Source organism: Anser brachyrhynchus (genome assembly GCF_964034855.1).
Source record: "Anser brachyrhynchus genome assembly, contig: SCAFFOLD_55, whole genome shotgun sequence".
Taxonomy (NCBI): Eukaryota; Metazoa; Chordata; class Aves; order Anseriformes; family Anatidae; genus Anser; species Anser brachyrhynchus.
In genome coordinates this window covers 241,197-263,515 of record NW_027663644.1, presented here as the reverse complement: position 1 = coordinate 263,515, position 22,319 = coordinate 241,197, and the positions used below count along the sequence as shown (strand labels likewise).

Below are 22,319 nucleotides of genomic sequence, written 5' to 3'. Positions count from 1 at the left end.
CATCCCCAGTGGTGCCAGTGCACTCTCTGGACTCACTGCACTGCATCCCCAGTGGTGCCAGTGCACTCTCTGGACTCACTGCACTGCATCCCCACTGCTGCCAGTGCACTCTCTGGAGTCACTGCACTGCATCCCCAGTGGTGCCAGTGCACTCTCTGCACTCACTGCACTGCATCCCCACTGCTGCCAGTGCACTCTCTGGAGTCACTGCACTGCATCCCCACTGTTGCCAGTGCACTCTCTGGACTCACTGCACTGCATCCCCAGTGGTGCCAGTGCACTCTCCGGAGTCACTGCACTGCATCGCCAGAGGTGCCAGTGAACTCTCTGGACTCACTGCACTGCATCCCCACTGGTGCCAGTGCACTCTCTGGACTCACTGCACTGCATCCCCACTGGTGCCAGTGCACTCTCTAGAGTCACTGCACTCCAACCCCACTGGTGCCAGTGCACTCTCTAGAGTCACTGCACTGATCTGCAGTGGTGCCAGTGCACTCTCTGGACTCACTGCACTGCATCCCCACTGGTCCCAGTGCACTCTCTGGACTCACTGCACTGCATCCCCAGTGGTGCCAGTGCACTCTCTGGACTCACTGCACTGCATCCCCACTGGTGCCAGTGCACTCTCTGGACTCACTGCACTGCATCCCCACTGGTGCCAGTGCACTCTCTGCACTCACTGCACTGCATCCCCACTGGTGCCAATGCACTCTCTGGACTCACTGCACTGCATCCCCACTGGTGCCAGTGCACTATAAGAACTCACTGCACTGCATGCCCACTGGTGCCAGTGCACTCTCTGGAGTCACTGCAGTGCATCCCCACTGGTGCTAGTGCACTCTCTGGAGTCACTGCACTGCATCCCCACTGGTGCCAGTGCACTCTCTGCACTCACTGCACTGCAACCCCAGTGGTGCCAGTGCACTCTCTGGACTGACTGCACTGCATCCCCAGTGGTGCCAGTGCACTCTCTGGACTCACTGCACTGCATCCCCACTGGTACCAGTGAACTCTCTGGACTCACTGCACTGCATCCCCACTGCTGCCAGTGCACTCTCTGGACTCACTGCACTGCATTCCCACTGGCGCCAGTGCACTCTCTGGACTCACTGCACTGCATCCCCAGTGGTGCCAGTGCACTCTCTGCACTCACTGCACTGCATCCCCAGTGGTGCCAGTGCACTCTCTGGACTCACTGCACTGCATCCCCAGTGGTGCCAGTGCACTCTCTGGAGTCACGGTGGTGCATTCCCGGTGGTGCCAGTACACTCTCTGGAGTCGCCGGGTTGCGTCCCCAGGTGCGCTTGTGCACTCTCTGGAGTCACCGGGGTGCGTCCCCAGGGGAGCCGGTGCACTCTCGGAGTCGCCGGGGTGCGTCCCCAGGGGCTCCAGTGCACTCTCTGGAGTCGCCGGGGCGCTTCCCCAGGGTCGCCAGTGCACTCTCTGGAGTCGCCGGGGCGCGTCCCCAGGGTCGCCAGTGCACTCTCCAGAGTCGCCGGGCTGGGTCCCCGGTGGCGCCAGTGCACTCTCTGGAGTCCCCGCGCTGGGTCCCCGGTGGCGCCAGTGCACTCTCTGCAGTCACCGGGGTGCATCCCCACTGGTGCCAGCGCACTCTCTGGAGTCACTGGGGTTCATCCCCAGGGGCGCCAGGGCACTTTCTGGAGTCACGGCGCTGCGTCCCCAGGGGCGCGAGGGCACTCCCTGGAGTCACCGCGATGCGTCCCCAGGGGCGCCAGGGCACTCTCTGGAGTCACCGGGGTGCATCCCAAGGGGCGCCAGTGCACTCTCTGGAGTCACCGGGGTGCGTCCCCGGTGGCGCCAGTGCACTCCCTGGAGTCGCCCGGGAGGGTCCCCAGGGGCGCCATTGCACTCTCTGGAGTCACCCTGGTGGGTCCCCGGTGGCGCCAGTGCACTCTCTGGAGTCACCGGAGTGCGTCCCCGGTGGCGTCAGTGTACTCTCTGGAGTCACCGGGCTGGGTCCCGGGTGGCGCCAGTGCACTCTCTGGAGTCACCGGGGTCGGTCCCCGGTGGTTCCAGTTCACTCTCTGGAGTCACCGGGGTTCATCCCCGGAGGTGCCACTGCACTCTTTTGAGTCTCCGGCGTGCATCCCCAGTGGTGCCAGTGCACTCTCTGGCGTCACCGGGGGTGCATCACCGGTGCTGCCAGTGCACTCTCTGGAGTCACGGTGGTGCATCCCCGGTGGTGCCAGTGCACTCTCTGGAGTCGCCGGGTTGCGTCCCCAGGTGCGCTTGTGCACTCTCTGGAGTCGCCGGGGTGCGTCCCCAGGGGCTCCAGTGCACTATCTGGAGTCGCCGGGGCGCGTCCCCAGGGGCTCCAGGGCACTTTCTGGAGTCGCCGAGGTGCGTCCCCAGGGGCGCCAGGGCACTCTCTGGAGTCACCGGGGTGCGTCCCGAGTGGCGCCAGGGCGCTCTCTGGAGTCACGGCGCTGCGTCCCCAGTGGCGCGAAGGCACTCCCTGGAGTCGCCGGGGTGCGTTCCCAGTGGCGCCAGGGCATGCTCTGGAGTCACCGGGGTGCCTCCCCAGGGGCGCCAGGGCACTCTGTGGAGTCGCCGGTGTGCATTACCAGGGGCGCCAGGGCACTCTCTGGAGTCACCGGGAGGGTCCCCGGTGGTGCCAGTGCACTCTCTGGAGTCACCGGGGTGCGTCTACGGTGGCGCCAGTGCACTCTCTGGAGTAACCTGGGTGGGTACCCTGTGGCGCCAGTGCACTCTCTGGAGTCACCGGGGTGGGTCCCCGGTGGCGCCAGTGCACTCTCTGGAATCACCGGGGTGGGTCCCGGGTGGCGCCAGTGCACTCTCTGGAGTCACCGGGGTCGGTCCCCGATGGTGCCAGTGCACTCTCTGGAGTCGCCCGGGTGCGTTCCCGGTGGTTCCAGTGCACTCTCTGGAGTCACCGGGGTGGGTCCCGGGTGGCGCCAGTGCACTCTCTGGAGTCGCCGGGGTGGGTCCCCTGTGGCGCCAGTGCACTCTCTGGAATCACCAGGGTGCATCCCCGGTGGTGCCAGTGCACTCTGGAGTCACCGGGGTGCATCCCCAGTGGTGCCAGTGCACTCTCTGGAGTCACCGGGGTGGATCTCCAGTGGTGCCAGTGCACTCTCTGGAGTCACAGGGATGCATCCCCAGTGGTGCCAGTGCACTCTCTGGAGTCACCGGTGTACGTCCCCAGTGGCGCAAGTGCACTCTCTGGAGTCGCCCGGGAGGGTCCCCGGTGGCACCAGTGCACTCTCTGTAGTCACCGGGGTCGGTCCCCGGTGGCGCCAGTGCACTCTCTGGAGTCACAAGGCTGGGTCCCCAGTGGCGCCAGTGCACTCTCTGGAATCACCGGAGTGGGTCCCCAGGGGCGCCAGTGCACTCTCTGGAGTCACCGGGGTGCATCCCCGGTGGTGCCAGTGCACTCTCTGGAGTCACCAGGGTGCATCCCCGGTGGTGCCAGTGCACTCTCTGGAGTCACCGGTGTGCGTCCCCAGGGGCGCCAGTGCACTCTCTGGAGTCACCGGTTGTGCATCCCAGGTGGTGCCAGGGCACTCTGTGGAGTCTCCGGGGGTGCATCCCCTTTGGTGCCAGTGCACTCTCTGGAGTCACGGCGGTGCGTCCCAAGTGGAGCCAGTGCACGCTCTGGTGTCACGGCGGTGCGTCCCCGCTGGTGCCAGTGCACGCTCTGGAGTCACTGGGGTGCGTCCCCAGTGGCACCAGTGCACTCTCCAGAGTCACCGGGCTGGGTCCCCGGTGGCGCCAGTGCACTCTCTGGAGTCACCGGGGTGCATCCCCGGCGGTGCCAGTGCACTCTCTGCAGTCACCGGTGTGCGTCCCCAGGGGCGCCAGTGCACTCTCTGGACTCACCGCGGAGCGTCCCCAGTGGCGCCAGTGCACTCTCTGGAGTCGCCCGGGTGCATCCCCGGTGGCGCCAGGGCACTCTCTGGAGTCACCGGGGTGCGTCCCCAGTGTCGCCAGGGCACTCTCTGGAGTTACGGCGGTGCGTCCCCAGTGGCGCCAGGGCACTCTCTGGAGTCACCGTGGTGCGTCCCCAGTGGCGCCAGTGCACCCTCTGGAGTCACCGGGGTGCGTCCCAAGGGGCGCCAGTGCACTCTCTGGAGTCGCCAGGGTACAACACCGGTGGTGCCAGTGCACTCTTTGGAGTCGCCCGGGTGCATCCCCTGTGGTACCAGTGCACTCTCTGGAGTCACGGCGGTGCGTACCCAATGGCGCCAGTGCACGCTCTGGAGTCACGGCGGTGCGTCCCCAGTGGTGCCAGTGCACTCTCTGGAGTCACCGTTGTACGTCCCCAGTTGCGCAAGTGCACTCTCTGGAATCGCCAGGGAGGGTCCCCGGTGGCGCCAGTGCACTCTCTGTAGTCACCGGGGTCAGTCCCCGGTGGTGCCAGTGCACTCTCTGGAGTCACAAGGCTGGGTCCCCAGTGGCGCCAGTGCACTCTCTGGAATCACCGGAGTGGGTCCCCAGGGGCGCCAGTGCACTCTCTGGAGTCACCGGGGTGGGTCCCCGGTGGCCCCAGTGCACTCTCTGGAATGACCGGGGTGGGTCCCCGGTTTTGCCAGTGCACTCTCTGGAGTCGCCCGGGTGCATCCCCGGTGGTGCCAGTGCACTCTCTGGAGTCACCAGGGTGCATCCCCGGTGGTGCCAGTGCACTCTCTGGAGTCACTGGTGTGCGTCCCCAGGGGCGCCAGTGCACTCTCTGGAGTCACCGGAGTGCGTCCCCAGTGGCACCAGTGCACTCTCCAGAGTCACCGGGCTGGGTCCCCGGTGGCGCCAGTGTACTCTCTGGAGTCACCGGGGTGCATCCCCGGTGGTGCCAGTGCACTCTCTGCAGTCACCGGTGTGCGTCCCCAGGGGCGCCAGTGCACTCTCTGGACTCACCGCGGTGCGTCCCCAGTGGCGCCAGTGCACTCTCTGGAGTCGCCCGGGTGCATCCCCGGTGGCGCCAGGGCACTCTCTGGAGTCACCGGGGTGCGTCCCCAGTGTCGCCAGGGCACTCTCTGGAGTCACAGCGCTGCGTCCCCAGTGGCGCCAGGGCACTCTCTGGAGTCACGGCGCTGCGTCCCCAGTGGCGCCAGGGCACACTCTGGACTCACCGCGGTGCGTCCCCAGTAACGCCAGGGCACTCTCTGGAGTCACCGGGGTGCGTCCCCAGTGGAGCCAGTGCACTCTCTGGAGTCACCGCGGTGCGTCCCCAGTGGCGCCAGTGCACCCTCTGGAGTCACCGGGGTGCGTCCCAAGGGGTGCCAGTGCACTCTCTGGAGTCGCCGGGGTGGGTCCCCAGGGGCACCAGTGCACTCCCTGGAGTCGCCAGGGAGGGTCCCCGGTGGTGCCAGTGCACTCTCTGGAGTCACCTGGGTGGGTCCCCGGTGGCGCCAGTGCACTCTCTGGAGTCACCCGGGTGCATCCCCGGTGATGCCACTGCACTCTTTGGAGTCTCCGGGGTGCATCCCCAGTGGTGCCAGTGCACTCTCTGGAGTCACCGGAGTGCATCTCCGGTGGTGCCAGTGCACTCTCTGGAGTCGCCAGGGGTGCATCCCCGGTGGTGCCAGTGCACTCTCTGGAGTCGCCCGGGTGCATCCCCTGTGGTACCAGTGCACTCTCTGGAGTCACGGCGGTGCGTACCCAATGGCGCCAGTGCACGCTCTGGAGTCACGGCGGTGCGTCCCCAGTGGTGCCAGTGCACTCTCTGGAGTCACCGTTGTACGTCCCCAGTTGCGCAAGTGCACTCTCTGGAGTCGCCAGGGAGGGTCCCCGGTGGCGCCAGTGCACTCTCTGGAGTCACCGGAGTGGGTCTCCTGTGGCGCCAGTGCACTCTCTGGAGCCACCAGGCTGGGTCCCCGGTGGTGCCAGTGGACTCTCTGGAGTCACCGGGGTGGGTCCCCAGTGGTGCAAATGGACTCTCTGGAGTCACCGGGGTGGGTCCCCAGTGGTGCAAATGGACTCTCTGGAGTCACCGGGGTGGGTCTCCAGTGGTGCTAGTAGTGCCAGTGGAGTCACCGGGGTGGGTCCCCAGTTCTGCCAGTGGACTCTCTGGAGTCAGCGGGGTGGGTCCACAGTGATGTAACTGGACTCTCTTTTGTCACCGGGGTGGGTCCCCAGTGGTGCCAGGAGACTCTCTGGAGTCAACAGGGTGGGTCCCTCGTGATGCAACTGGACTCTCTGGAGTCACCTGTGTGGGTCCATCGTGATGCAAGTGGACTCTCTGGAGTCACCTGGGTGGGTCCCCAGTGGTGCAAGTGGACTCTCTGGAGTCACCGGGGTGGGTCCGCAGTGGTGCCAGTCGACTCTCTGGAGTCACCGTGGCCGGTCCCCAGTGGTTCAAGTGGATTCTCTGAAGTCACCGGGGTGGGTCCCAAGTGGTGGCAGTGGACTCTCTGGAGTCACCGTGGTGGGTCCCCAGTGGTGCCAGTGGACTCTCTGGAGTCAACACGGTGGGTCCCCAGTGGTGCCAATGGACTGTCTGGAGTCACCGGGGTGCGTCCCTCGTGACGCAAGTGGACTCTCTGGAGTGACCTGGGTGGGTCCCCAGTGGTGCAAGTGGACTCTCTGGAGCCACCGGGGTGGGTCCCCAGTGGTGCAAGTGGACTCTCTGAAGTCACCGGGGTGGGTCCCCTTTGGTGCTAGTGCACTCTCTTTTGTCACCAGGGTGGGTCCCCCGTGGTGCCAGTGGACTCTCTGGAGTCACCGGGGTGGGTCCCCAGAGGTGCCAGTGGACTCTCTGGAGTAAACGGGGTGGGTACCCTGTGGTGCCAGTGCACTCTCTGGGGTCACATGGGTGGGTCCCCAGTGGTGCAAGTGGACTCTCTGGAGTCACCGGGGTGGGTCCACATAGGTTCCAGATGTCTCTCTGGAGTCACCGGGGTGGGTCCGCAGTGGTGCCTGTAGACTCTCTGGAGTGTCCGGGGTGGGTCCCCAGTGCTGCCAGTGGACTCTCTGGGGTCACCGGGGTGGGTCCCCAGTGGTGCCAGTGGATTCTCTGGAGTCACCGGGAACCACCCCGGTGACCCCAGGCAAGCCCCCGGGCACCTCCGTGGGCCCACCCCGGTTACCCCCGGCAATCCCCCGGGCGTCCCCGAGGACCCATCCCAGTGACCCCCGGCAAGCCCCTGGACGCCCCAGAGGACCTACCCTGGTGACCCCCGGCAAACCCCGGGCGCCCCTGAGGACCTATCCCGGTGACCCCCGGAGGGACCCCGGGCGCCCCCGAGGACCCACACCGGTGACCCCCGGCGGGACCCTGGGCGCCCCGGAGGACCCACCCCGGTGACCCATCGCAAGTCCCCGGGCGCCCCCGAGGACCCAACAAGGTGACCCCCGGAGGGACCCCTGGCGCCTCCGAGGACCCACCCCGGAGACCCCCGACAAGCCCCTGGGTGCCCCCGAGGACCCACCCCGGGGACCCCCGACATGCCCGCGGGCGCCCCCTAGAACCCACCCCGGTAACCACGGGCAAGCCCCCGGGCGCCCCCGAGGACCCACCCCGGTGACCCCCGGCAGGCCCCCGGGAGCCCCCAAGGACCCACCCCGGTGACCCCCGGGGGCACCCCGGGCGCCCCCGAGGACCCACTCCGGTGACCCCCGCCAAGCCCCCGGGCGCCTTAGAGGACCCACCCCGGTGACCCCCTGCAAACCCCCAGCTGCCTCCGAGGACCCACCCCGGTGACCCCCGGCGGGACCCCAGGCGCCCCCGTCGACCCACACCAGTGACCACCGGCAAGCCCCCGGGCGACCCCGAGTACCCTCCCCGGTGACCCCTGGCAAGCCCCCGGGCGCCCCCGAGGACCCACCCCGGTGACCCCCGGCAAGCCCCCGGGCGCCCCCGAGGACCCACCCCGGTGACCCCCGGCAAGCCCCGGGTGCCCCCGAGGACCCACCCCGGTGACCCCCGGTGGGACCCCGGGGGCCCCCGAGGACCCACCCCAGTCACCCCCGGCAAGCCCCCAGGCGCCGCCGAATACCAACCCCGGTGACCCCCGGCGGGACCGCGAGCGCCCCCGAGGACCCACTCCTGCTGACATCTGGTGGGACCCTGGGCACCCCCGAGGACCCACCCCGGTGACCCCCGGCAAGCCCCCGGGCACCTCTGTGGACCCACCCCGGTTACCCCCGGCAATCCCCCGGGCGCCCCCGAGGACCCACCCCGGTGACCCCCGGCAAGCACCCGGACGCCCCAGAGGACCTACCCTGGTGACCCCCGGCAAACCCCAGGCGCCCCTGAGGACCTATCCAGGTGACCCCCGGAGGGACCCCGGGCGCCCCCGAGGACCCACCCCGGTGACCCCCGGCGGGACCCTGGGCGCCCCGGAGGACCCACCCCGGTGACCCATGGCAAGTCCCCGGGCGCCCCTGAGGACCCACCCCGGTGACCCCCGGAGGGACCCCTGGCGCCCCCGAGGACCCACCCCGGTGACCCCCAGAGGGACCCCTGGTGCCCCCGAGGACCCACCCCGGAGACCCCCAACAAGCCCCGGGGCGCCCCCGAGGACATACCCCGGTGACCGCCGACAAGGCCCCGAGAGCCCCCGAGGACCCACCCCGGTGACCCCCGGCAGGCCCCCGGGAGCCCCCAAGGACGCACCCCGGTGACCCCCGGCGGCACCCCAGGAGCCCCGAGGACCCACCCCGGTGACCCCCGGCAAGCCCCCGGGCGCCCCCGAGGACCCAATCCCGGTGACCCCCGGCAAGCCCCCGGGCGCCTCCGAGGACCCTCCCCGGTGACCCCCGCCAAGCCCCCGGGCGCCTCTGAGGACCCACCCCGGTGAGCCCCGCCAAGCCCCAGGTGCCCCCTAGGACCCACTCCGGTAAACCCCGGCGGGACCCTGGGCGCCCCCGAGTACCCTCCCCGGTGACCTATGGCAAGCCCCCGGGCGTCTCCGAGGACCCACCCCGGTGACCCCCGGCGGGACCATGGGCGCCCCCGAGGACCCACCCCGGTGACCCCCGGCAAGCCCCCGGCCGCCTCCAATGACCCACCCCGGTGACCCCCGGCAAGCACCCGGGCACCCCCTTGGATCCACGCTGGTGACCCGCGGCAAGCCCACGTGCGTCCCCGAGGACCCACCCCGGTGACCCCCGGCAAGCCCCCGGGCACCCCCAAGGACCCATACCGGTGACCCCTGGAAAACCCCGGGCGCCCCCTAGGACCCACCCCAGTAACCACGGGCAAGCCCCCGGGCGCCCCCGAGGACCCACCCCGGTGACCCCCGCCGGGACCCCAGGCGCCCCCGAGCACCCACCCCGGTGACCCCCAGCAAGCCCCAGGCGCCCCCGAGTACAAACCCCGGTGACCCCCGGCAAGCCCCCAGGTGCCCCCGAGGACCCACCCCGGTGACCCCTGGCGGGACCCCGGGAGCTCCGGAGCTCCTGTTTTAACCTTCCAGTTTAGGAGGAATGAAATCAAAACAAAAGCATTAATTATTACCTTCCTCTGTAGACGGCGTCACAGTTCTCACCCCTGCCCGGACATTTTCCTTTTCCGGAGCAGGAAAAATCATAGAATCGACGGGAGGAAGAGAAGATCTTGAAGGACCTTCTGTTCAGAGCAAGCAAAACATAAGGAAGTTTACCAAACATAACAAACTATCGCAAAGAACACAGAACTTTAATTATCCGTTACTGTCAAACATACAGTGACCAGAGCATGTAAATAAGAGAGGTGACTAATTTGCCTCTGGTTGCCCTTGCAATTCCCATCTAGAATACCAGCTGGCTGAGAATCAGGTTGCTCGATGCCCCCAGCTAAAAATGGAAGTCTCTCCCTCAAGCAGCTCCCAGCCACCATCACCTGCCATTCTGAAGCCAATCAAATTTCACTTCTTTGGCAAATAGTTGGATTCACCAAAGCATAGCCAGCTACCCGGTATTACTGGAAGAATTTCTTTTTTAAAAAAGAACGTCAAACGGGATGAAGGTGAACAGGGTAAGAAAGTAGGGAATATTAACTCACCACCGTGTCTCTTAGTTTTTTCCTTCATTTTCTGCGATTTGATTTCTTCAAGTGTTTTTATTCCAAAATTCAGACCGTCCTCTGAAAACAGAAAACACTTAATGAGACTAAGGCTTAGAGGCACTCACTGAGGACCACAGATCCTCAGGCTTCTTAGTGCTCAGGAACTTTCAGAAGCATTTACAATAAACCCCGTCAACACTCCTCACAACTGAAAGAACCGTAGAATCAATGGCATTTTGCCCCTCCTTTCCCCCTTCAGGGTAAAAATTGTAGTTTTAATTTTAATCCATTGACACGATATTAGATCCCTCTATCGTTAGATATGGCTTTCAACAGTGGTTGCCAGGCTGCACGTGCAGCCATTTAAACTCCATGCTGTGGCCCTGTTTTGTTCTCCAAAAGGAAAGAAAAGCAGTTCAACTTTCTGACCCAATGGGCACATGATGCTATTAGGGAGAAATGAGATCATGGAAATAACCGAGTCCATTCAGCACCCCTACATTCTGTTGTGTTTTTACGCCACATTGCTTTCGAGTTCATTGGCAAGTTCTCCTTCCGATTTATCCTACTACAGGTGCCGGAATACCTTGCTTAGCAGTAGTAGCACTGGCTTTCCGAGTGGAAATCATCCGTAATCCATTTTGGCCTTCCTCAGCTGGTTGCTGGATGGGAGTTTTAGTTTCTTCTCCTGCCTCAGAAAGCTGGTCTGAAGGGGAAAAATCTGTTCAGCTATGCATAGACCAGATTGTTCATGATTATGTAGCTCATGCGATGACACTCCAGTCCATGGCTCATATAAAAAAGCTTTTTTTTTCTTTTTTTTTAATACAGCTACGCTGACCTGATGAACTCGTAAGGAGACTACACTAGGACAAAACATCTCGGACTCTAGATTCTCTCTGCAGCTTTAACTACTACACAACATATTACTCTTCAGACAGAAGAAAAAGGAATTTCCCTCCTACTTTCACATAGAGCTTTACACAACAGACCAGCTAAAGCCAAGAGTGGTTCTAAGCTTTCCTCCAGCATTTCAGGTTCTGTCCACTGACCGCCAGACAAAGCCACCAGCGAGCTGACCAGACTGCCTGCCCTATCGCTAGTCAGACCTCAGCTCATCTGTGATTTATACATTCATTTACAGCACAAAGTCCTTCCAAGAACCAAAGCATGCTCACCATCGTCATCTTCATCATCATCTGCAGCATTGATTACAACTGGAGGGTGTGTAGGGCTTGGGACATTTTCCGAGTTTTCCACTTTCGTCACCCCCCTTAGCTATGGAGAGGCATTGGACTGGACAGAAAGTTTGTTTTGCTGCAGTGACATCTGAGCCACTTTCAAATCATCGTGATTTGATACACTTGGCAGTGTAGCTAGAGGAAGAGGAGGATCATCAGTAACATGGCAGTTTAAAACTTTGGCCACAATGCACGAAGAGCATTGGTAGGTAAGGCAGATAACCTGCACAGGCAATGAATGCAGCATCTCCTTTTGCCCATCCCGCCACTGTTTACACCGTGAACAATGACTTGCCTTCAAACAACAACACATCTCCCTGCCACCCAGCAGAAGATGAAACAACAGAAAGCAAACTGCAAGGCAAATATCACACAAAGCAGAGAGAAGCTGAGCATGAAAGCAGAAAACAAATACCAGCAGTACACCAGCAGGACACTCGGTTTAGCTGACCACCTAGGACTGCAGACCTTTTCCTGCACTCACAAATGAACGGGTACCTGATGTCTCCTACAGTATTGGCACCCACTAAGGAATATTCAAAATTAATTCCTCAATACTTAAAGAAAAAGGACCTAAACTCACTCTAACGAAGACTCCATCGATGTAACGTCCCTTTGCGTGATGAAAAGCACAGTTGGCTTTCTGACAGCCTACTGGCTGCTTCTCCCAGTAGCAGGGAATCTCACTGCGCTTTTTCTGAAGACAGAAAGAAAGACAAGCTCGTGATAACATGCACCTAAGGTTTGCAAAGAGATGCACAGTTCCAGGTCACGACAGCGATAGGGCTGTCACAATACAGTGCTGAAACATCATTCCAAAGGTCAGTTTATCACTCAAGTATAGTATTTCCGGGCATATTCACAAAGTTTGCAGAAGCTGTAACCACTATGCACGTTTAGCTTTGTCATCATTCAGTTTGAGAAGACAGGCACTCTCAGACATCAGTTTAGGGTGGGTTAAACTAATACACCTAGGATTATACTAGGATTATTCAGAGGGAAAAAGAACATCTTAAATTGCCTAGGTTAACTCTATCCAGAACTACTTCTTGGAGACGTCGTTCTTCTGCACCTTTAACTTTCCCCACTGCTTCCTAGCCCAGGCAGCTAGAACAGCATTATCTGAAGGACTCCGGGACACAAGAGACCTGATAGATCATTATCAAGCCTGCTCTCAGGAGGCTAGTACAGCCTGTTTATTACCCCCCTGCTCCAGCAGGTTTTAGCAGTCTAGTTAGCAGTTATTCTGCATCTGTTGAGAAAATACTGTCGGCATCTAATAAAAGAAAATCTTGCTAAGACGTACCTAAGGCATTGATTTTATTTCCCTCTCCTTCCTCCCACCCCCTCTCCTGGTAACAGAAACCAGTGTCATTTCAAAGCAAATGAATCTGTCCTGCAAAAGCACAATCAGCACACCTACGGCACTGAAAAATGCTTTTGTTGATTTATTTTGAGAACACATCTTTAGGCACTCACATCAATTTCCATGTGTCTGAATCATTCAGGCAGACATTCCTGAAACAACGACCCTCCTGCCACAGCGTGCAGACCGTCTCGTTCCCCAGAGCAGCTTCGCAGTGGCGGAAGGAACAGTTGTCTCCCTGTAACCAAAAGGAAACCAACAAGGAAAATATAGTACAGCCTCAAAAACGTCCGTGCTACTGCCTCAGGTTGCTACAATTGAATTCACAATCTAGCTGCTTATCACGTTAACCTTAAAAAAAAGAAACCTTAAAACCCTAACACCTTGTTAGAAACACTCTGTAACCAATACCATAGGCTCAGGCAAGGATCTCAGTGAAGTAGCATTTTTATTCACGATTGCAATGGCAGGCGTCCCACAAGCCACCTACTAGTTCCCTAACACAGTTTATATACATTTTTTTTTTTCCTCTTGATGACCGGGACCCTCCCCTGTTTCCCCATTGACTGGGTAATCCAGGTTCACAATCTATCCGGTGCTTCACAGAAAATACACAGCTGCTGGCCTGTTACAAGTCAATTTTCTTTTTTTCTTGACTGTTTTCCTCTTTGAGGTGGTAATGTTTCTTACACCGTGATTTCTACCCAATTGCTCTAAGGATTCTGGTTGTCTGCATTTTACAAGGTTGTCTGTTAAGCTTTCTTATCACTGTGAGCATATATCAATACCACCTTCCTTCCCTCTAAACGATGTAACTGTGCAAAAATATTTTTATTCCCACAACCTCGATCCCCTTACCTATCCTCTTACCTATCCCCTTACCCTATCCACACCTGGATGCAGACCCCAACTGTCCACAAGCAGCTCCCAACCCCCCCCCCCCCATGAACTGGACCCCACCCCACCCAGATGCAGGCCCCAGGTCCCGGCCCCAGCCCCAACCCCCCAGACGCAGGCCCCAAAGGTGTACAACCAGCTCCCACCACCCCCCTCAAAGGGAGGCCCCAAAGCCCGCCAGAGGACCCTAGAGTGTACAAGCAGCTCCCAACCCCCCCGGCACAGACTCCAACCCCCCCCCCAAACACAGGCCCCAAAGGCATACAAGCAACTCCCCACCCTCCCCAGAGGCAGGCCCCAAAGGTGTACAAACAGCCGCAACCCCCCCCAAGACCCAGACCCTTACAGTGTACAAGCAGCTCCCAACTCCCCCAACGTGGCCACCTACAGCAGACAAGCACCTGTCACCCCCCCCCCCCCCCAGCTGCAGACCCCAAAGGTGTAGAAGCAGCTACAAACCCTGCACAAGGCAGGACCCTACAGTGTACAAGCAGCTCCGAAGCACCCCCCAGATGCAAGTCCCAAAGGTGTACAAGCAGCTCCCAACCCCCTCCAGATGCAGATCCCTATATTGTACAAGCAGCTCCCAACACCCCCCCAAATGCAAGCCCCTACTGTGTACAAGCAGCTCAGTGCACTGTGTACAAGCACCACAGGTCACCGGGGTGGGTTCTATGCTGCGCCCGGGGGCCCTCCGGGGGTCACAGGGGTGGGTCCTATGGGGCCCAGAATCTATCAGACTTCAGAATCTATCTGGTTATCACGTTAACCAAAGACCATTCTGCTTCCTCCTCCTACTCTACCCCTTCGTGAAAAAAATGGAAAAAAAAAGCCTGAAAATGGAGTCACTTCTTAAAAAAACACCTGATCATACGTGCAAGGCAATGATCAACTATGGCTACCAGTAACTGCTACAGAATGCAGTATGACGCGTTAAATAGCATGTTCCAGTCACTGTGGGTCTTCGAGTTCACCTACCTGGACAACCTCAGCAAAGTTATCGATCTTCAAAGACTTCCAGTGAACTTCTCCTGGAGGCCGAACCAACACTGAATCCGTGAATTAATGATAAAGGGGTAGGAAGAATTTGCCTCCTCACTTTGCCAAGGGAGCCTCTCATCCACAATTCAAACATAGGATGTGCTTTTAAACAGCTTATAACTAATGGAGGAAGCAAGTCCATTTGAATACTCTCTCAGACTGGAGACAGCCAGGGTTAGTTAGCTCTTCAAAAAATAAAAACCAAAAAAAAAAAACCCAACAAAACAAAACAAAAACAAAAAAAAACAGCGCATTTAGAGATGAACTCGTGATTCAAAGTGGCTGCAAAAATGAGGATCCATCTTCCACAGCCGGACAATTTAACTTTTTTTTTTTTTTTTTAATTTAAAATTCAGTATGTTCCAATCTCTGGTCTTCAAGATTTCTTCACCTATTAAGAAAAGACAAAAACCTTTCCCCGTCTTTATTACCTGTACAGCAAAAAATGCACCAGTGCATATAAATACACAAATGTGCATACGCATACACACATATGTGTTTAGACACACACGAGGAGTGAGTGATAGAAAGTTAGCGAGAGCGACAGTGGAAATCAGAATTTTTGCCTTTTTGATGCAGAGAGCGCGTAAAAACTCTCTCATTTTGAGGGAGCTAGAAAAAAATGGAGGATCTACAAAATATTTTGATGAGTATGCCTTCGAGGCCAATGCTTTATAACATGAATGATCTGGGGGCCAACACACAAATATGCATACATATGTACATGCATACAGGATAAACATATCTATACACACAAGCGTGCACAGTATATGTCGTATGGTATCCATATCGAGAACAACTCGTAGCCCTGATCAGACACGTAGAGTTGCAATCAATTAACAGCAGGAAGACAGCAGACCAAGGATACAGCAAGCTTTGAGAGGCAGGGCAATGCTCACTTTGCCAGTGGCATGGCTGCATGATACCAAGAATTTTGAATTAGTTTGATTTTTTGGAAGCAATTTGTTTTCTTTCTGCGCTGTAGCAAATACCGCAGGTTTGCCATCACGTGCTGTTCCCTAATCCATATATCCGTCATCATCCATTGCTGCAAGATCATGAAAGGTTAGAAAAGATGACTTAGGTCCAATTTAACAGCCAATGATTTTTCAATGACCAGAGCTGCAACAGATTTTATTTAGCCGCAAGCAGGTTTTTTTTTTCTGATGTGAAGTCAGATATTTTGATTTTTTTTTTTTTAAGACACTAAATGTCATAAAACCTGCAACCAGACCAGATAAAGTTCAAATTAGAGTGATTCTGAATCCTTTCATTAAAATGCTGCACATTTCTGTGCAAATTATTTCGGACTCTTCTGGACAAAAGCGGATGAAATAGTTCTTACAAATTAATAATAAAAGGTTGGAACCTTTTACTCACACAAACACTAGTGAATTTTCCAGGAAATATTTTTTTGGCAGGGAATTTTCCCAAATCTAAAGTAAAGAGAGGAAAAGTTGGGTTCTCATATTAGGTATTGGTTTTGACTGCTTGACAAAGGGAATAAAAACAGAAGTTAAGTGCAAGGTTTCCTTCTCTTCTTTAGTATCGACAGGAATCGTCACTTCTGACCTTTAGCACCTTCAGAAACACACTTAGTGCCATGCAGGTTCCTCTGCATCTACTTCTAAAAATTACTGGTGCTCCTTAGCATGGAAGTTGGACTTGAAATCTTTTCCAGACTGAGCTCTTTTGAATGCCCAAGGAGCTCATCATTTTGCTTGTTGCCTTCCATTTTCCTGAAGAGACCCAGAACGCTGTTCAGGATATGAACGGATCTGGTCTAAGGAATGGGAAGAAAGCAAAAACCAAGGATACCTCACAGCCCTAAATGCCATAAAAGCAGTCTCATTTTAAAAAAGATCTCAAAAGCTTTTTTTTTTTTTTTTTTAACTGACATCTGCCAATATGGCGATCCAAGTGCTGAACAGAAACCAACTGAACTAGCCCCTGAAAGCCTGAATAAAAATGAGTAACTCTGGTGCACTCAGCAGGTCTGTAATTGAAGTTGGCAAGATTTTTAGATTTCTTTTTTCTCCAGGGTGCTAGTAAAGTTTTTGCGTTACGAGATTTTGAACTCTTTTTGTACAAAAGAATTACAGATGCACTACAGTCACGGTAGCTGGGGGTCTGGAAATACATGCCAACAAGTATCATAAACCATGCCTTTGCTGAAGGAAGATAAATAGTCCAAAGAAAATCTGTCTGGTTTGTTTTACAGGCTTGTCTTTCTCAGTATGGAACAAACTGACCTCCCTGGTCTAACTTTCCAGTTGGCTATTCTGCCTTTGTCCTGGAGAGAAGAGCAAGAAGGGAACAAAATATTTTTGCACTCCAAAGAATGCATTAGAGAAGGATTATCACACCTACCTAAGGGTACTTTCTTGTTTGTTTATAAAGCATAAAGTATTTCTCTTGGACAGTCTCTGTTGCTGGCCTGTTTTGTGCCTTCCATTTATAATAAAGATATTAAAGATGCTTACCCCGTTTCGGATTTTTTGTTTTGTTTTTTTTTAGAACAGTGTAAGCGGACAGTCGGATGACAAGCAAGAAAGAACACCATAAACTCCTTGCTCTGACCCTGCTTTTTAATCACCCAGCATCGCCCTGGCTGCAAAACAGTCCCCGCTGATTTACCTGCTTGTTAAAGCACCCCACGGGCTGAAAGTGTTGTGTGCTAGGTGTCAAATTATATTTAACGGTGCATAGGTAAACCATTCATCTTCCCATGGTCGAAGCACAGAACAGGCCAAGACGATGTGCTCAGATCTGAGCACGCCACTCTGCAGAGAATCAGTTTCAAGCCTAAGATGTTTCGCCCATCTCCCAGGCCCAGAGCGACAGCGACACCTTTACTCTGAAAGTCTGTGTTCTGCAAAGCCAGGAGGTGACCAATGACTCGACTGAGCGGTCTCCCCCAGCCACAAATGTCACAACCATGAGACACCTGGGACCACTGGAACGAGCTGCGAATAGCCCCGTTCTCCCTCCCAGGAAGAGCTGCTCCATCTTCTGCTCTTCTAAAGAGCCCTTAACATATCAAAGGAAGAGAGAGGTCCACAGAGCGGCTATTTCCTGCTTCCAGAGATCCTGTGCAAGACGGTTCTTGTGCTGCAGTTCCTGAAGAATTTCATGTGCATTAGCAGAACGAGAAAGTAAAGCTCTTAAGCAATTGCTAACCTGTTCTCAGTGCTCACAAGTCCCAAATCACTAATTTTACAGTACATATAAACCATGGCAGCTGGCACCTAGCACTGCACACGTTGGCAGTGTCGTCAGGAGCTAGAAAGTCAGGGGTGAGGGGATTAAGGGAAAACCACACATCAGTTTAGTAACTTGGCTCTCGTAGGATACTTCCTACTGCAGGAGTTTTAGCAAAGCCACTCAGAGGGACCTGCTGGTTAATTAAAATAGGACTTCTGCTGGAGCAGAAGATGGGAACCAACTGCATACTGCCAGTCTGTATCGACTTCCAATAAGACAGCGTTGGAAAAAGGTGCCTTCAACCGTCAGTAGCACAATAGCTCTGGTGATGTGTTAATTAAGGGCACTCTTACAGCTGAGTTTCTTCATAGCAGTATGTAGTTGAGAGTGTCCGAGTTTCCCAGGTAAGATTTATGTTTTCTCCTACCAAGCACCAGCTCAGTATGCAATGCTGTGTTAATAACACCCAAGCATGTAGATGTTAAACTGTAACTGCTTTTAAACCTATTTGTTGGTAAGAAAAGAGCTCAGTACACCACCTTCACAGGGCAAAAATCCACATGGAAGAGCAGAAAAACCCAGAAGAGCTTCCTGAACTTCACGTTACCAACAGCACCATCGGATTTAGATCCTGGCCTGGTGTTGTGGTTTAACCCGGCTGGCAGCTAAACACCACACAGCCGTTCGCTCACCCTCCCCCCTCCCTCTCTGGGATGGGGGAGAGAAACGGGAAAGTGAAGCCGGTGAGTTGAGATAAAGACAGTTTATTAAGACAGGAATATAATAATATAAGGAATATAAGGAATATAATAATAACAATAATAATAATAATAGTGATAATGATAATAGTATTAATAATAATAATGTGTAAGAAACAAGTGATGCACAATGCAATTGCTCACCACCCGCTGACCGATGCCCAGCCTATCCCCGAGCAGCCCGGCCCCCCACCCCGGCCAGCCACCCCTATATATTGTTTAGCATGACGCCAGATGGTATGGAATACCCCTTTGGCCGGTTTGGGTCAGCTGTCCTGGGTCTGTCCCCTCCCAGCTCCTGCTGCACCCCCAGCCTGCTCGCTGGCAGGACAGAGCGAGAAGCCGAAAAGTCCTTGGCCTGGTGTAAACACTGCTCTGCAGCAATTAAAACATCAGCATGTTATCAGCGCTCTTCTCATCCTAATCCAAAACATAGCACCCTACCAGCTACTATGAGCTACTTAACTCTGTCCTAACTGGAACCAGGACACCTGGCATCCAGGATGCACGGCCTGCAAGCACTGCTGCGATGTGGAAGTGCCAAGGCAGGTTTTTGGCCTGCCCTAAAACACTTTTTTTTTTTTTTAACCAACAATACAAAGAGTGTGCCAGGTATGCTGTAATGCCAGTGTGCCAGGTCAATAGAGGATATCCAAACAACAGAGGCGCTTGTCCTAATTTCTGGCGTGAAAACACTTTTACAGCATTCTTTTCACAAAGAAACCCCTCTCTAGCTTCTGCAATGCTCCAGGACCTGCTGCAGCTGCAGCGGCTGCGCTGGTACAACCCGCATCTTTGACAAATCTTTTCAACGGTTCTGCTTTACCTCGGCACAGTTGAGGTCACTCCTCTTCCTCTTCCAGCTGAGGAAGCAGCTTGCGGGCTCTGCCACACGGTCGGTGCAGAAGCGAAAGCTGGGAACACAGCAGTCAAACTCTCACTGCTAACGAAGCCACCAGGGCAGAGGGCTGACACAGACCCACCAGAGGCGAACCGTACCCGCTCTCCCTCCCGGCTGCGAGGCTCGCCACAGCAGCCCCGACCCGAAGCGCTCACAATGCTTTGCTTGGTGATGTCACCGATGAGTCAGAGTCCCCAGATGAGCATCTGCCTTGCCACTCTTTAATGTTGGTGTTGTTTTTTGGTTGGTTGCTTGCTTGCTTTTGAAACTTATGTAGGTTATGGTAAACCTTCAGGTAAACCACAGATCAATGGGGAAGAAGTCCCACACGAGGGAAGGCCGTGCATTTCTTCCAGGCAATGGCGCATGCTTTAACATGCTGCATTCGACAAAGAAGCTCTCTCCATTTTGCGCAGTGGCAACAGGCACGACTGCAACACACGCACGTGTAGGCAGCACCTGCAGGTCCCAAACCGTTAACCAATTTTTAGATAGCACCAATTTTTTATGTAGTGGCTTTCCGTTCATCCATAACCCCTTTTTTCCTTTCTTTGTATCGGGTGGCTCTCCTCCATTGTTCTCTCTGTCATTTTCCTCCCCAGTGTCTGAGCAGGCACTGGGAATCGTTTCCAGAGGAAGGGTACTGCAGAAGCTACAACCTTTACTCTCAGGGAAAAGAGAGTATGTGAAAGAATACATACTTCCTTTCTTTTCCTTTTTTTTTTTTTAAGTCTCTGAAATCAACGCTGCGGCTTGGCAGCAAATAACTATGGGAGTAATGATGATTCCTCATCCTCACTGTAACGTTGTAGTTAATGTCATAAAGAAGCAATTTCCCCAGGCAGTGGCCATTTGAGATGGGAAGGGGCAGTAAGAGGAAGTTTTCCTTAGACTAGCTCTTCCCCCAGAACACCTCGCCATCCAGCAACAAATTCAATTCACCTGCTCCGCCTGATCAGTCAAACGTGCGTCCGACTCCAGGACACGCCACAGTGGTGGTTCTGACGTGCTTTGAGAATCACCTATCCGCAGAATATCTCGGGTTTGTACACTCAAATAACGCAGTCTTTTCGAAATAAGGCCCAGAGCTCACACTCCGAGTGCAGCCTAACAGCACCAGAGGGCCGGTAGGCTAAACATTCCCATCCTGGCAACAGGACTGACCCGGGCAACAGTAAGCATCCCTTCTGCACTTTCATCGTGAACATCAGCATAAGGAAACAGAGACCTCCTCGATCCAAGGTTTAAGAAACAAACACCAAGGTCACCCAAGCGGGTTGTTTTCAGCAAACTAACAGAGAAATTAAGGTGACAACCGCGTGCATCCAGAGTTAGTCAGATCCCGAAGGCAGTTCCTTTGGGAAACGCAGGAGCAGCGCGCCAGATGACGGCTACCTTACAGCGCACCCCTCAGAGGCACTGCTACGAAAGGAAGGCAGAAGGTTGGAACTCAAAATAACTCGCAAGGCGCCCGTTACGGGGGAAGCTTTAATTTCCTCAGCAGAACCTCCCCCCTGAAGGCAGCCCAGGGACTCTTTGCTTCCCTAGGGAGACGGCAGGGACGGGGCAGGGCGGTGGGACGGAGGGACAGAGGGCCAGACGGACGGACAGACAGCCAGATGGATGGATAGACGGCCAGACGGACGGCCAGATGGCCCAAAAGGCCTGAGCAAGGGCTGAGGAGCAGCAGGGTAGGGCAGGGCAAGTGAACGTCTGCTTTGACACTCCTGACGTATTACTTCTCGGAGCGGCAGAACTGCGCTGGGTAGGCCCCACAGCAAGACTCGTATTTCTGTCCTTCCCTTTCAGGAAAGGATCTCCCACTTTGAATTTATTAATTTTCACGATGATGATACACAAATGGAAGTTTTGAAAAACTGAATGCTGATTAACAGATTTGTAGCACAGCCTGTGCATCAAAATTCATTTCTCTCCATTCAGGTAATCTTAGTTTCTGAGTTACAGTTACAGTCAAAATTTTTCTTCTTTGTTTTTTTTTTTTTTCTTTTGTGATCAGAAAATGAGGGGACTGGTTGTCCCAAGTCAGCCAGGGAACTTATCTTTGGTCGATGCACCAAGCAACTCAGCTCTCTTGGGGAAACTTAAATAGAACAGACAGATCTCCAAACGGATAAAAAAAATAAATCAAATGATAAACACCCAACCGACACATCTGATACCCCAGCTTATTGAACAGCACATGGGTTTAATCTACAGGCTCTGTCCAAAGCAGCAAGAAGTGACAGATTTAATCCAAACCAGTTGCCCGCTCTCACTCTCTGATCTGGAGATGTTATTTGACAAGCATGCATAGCAGTAACACTTGTAAACGCTGGGTTACTGCACCACAGCCCCAAATCCCTCACAGGCCCACTAAGATACTCTTACCGATTGATCCACAATAAACACTCCCAAAAAGATTCTCAACAAGCTAAACCCTGTTTAGAAAGAATCTGAGGAACCTGTCACTGCGGCAACAAAGGGCTGCAATTGTATGCAAAATCTCCAACACCCTCCTTAGCACCCTGCTAGCTCAAGGACTGTGTGGGGCTTCCGTGCCCTGAACGAGTCCACCCTGGCCACATAATGCAGATGTAATGGTCAAGAAAGCACATAGCGTTATCGAAACTTATCAGATCCACAGCTAAACGAAAAGCCCACGCTTCTATATTTTTCCTCCTTCTCCATTCACGGAAGGAAGAGACTGAAAACAAGCAGATTAGTGGTTTACATTTACAGTTAATGTGAAAAATGTTTATTTGTGAAATACATCACGTATTGTTTCAAGCTACAAAAAACTCTCTCCCACAAAGGAAGGACTTTTGTCCTCAGCATGCAACCCCAGTTACTATCTACCCCAACTTCCTATCTACCAGCGGGCCGCGTTCCCCTGGCACTCAGTCACTCCGCAGCACGGCAGCCACCTTTGTTCTAAGGATGGCAAATT

At 55.3% G+C, this 22,319-nt stretch overlaps 1 long non-coding RNA gene across 1 annotated transcript; it reads right to left on the bottom strand.

The window, feature by feature from the left end:
- Positions 1–9,442: 9,442 nt before the first annotated feature.
- LOC308186629 lies at positions 9,443–11,310 on the bottom strand. Its single transcript, XR_013944145.1, has 4 exons — positions 11,143–11,310; positions 10,551–10,670; positions 9,962–10,042; positions 9,443–9,547 (listed from the first exon to the last, which is right to left on the bottom strand). It is a non-coding gene; the product is annotated as an uncharacterized lncRNA (long non-coding RNA).
- Between the last annotated feature and the right edge of the window lie 11,009 nt (positions 11,311–22,319).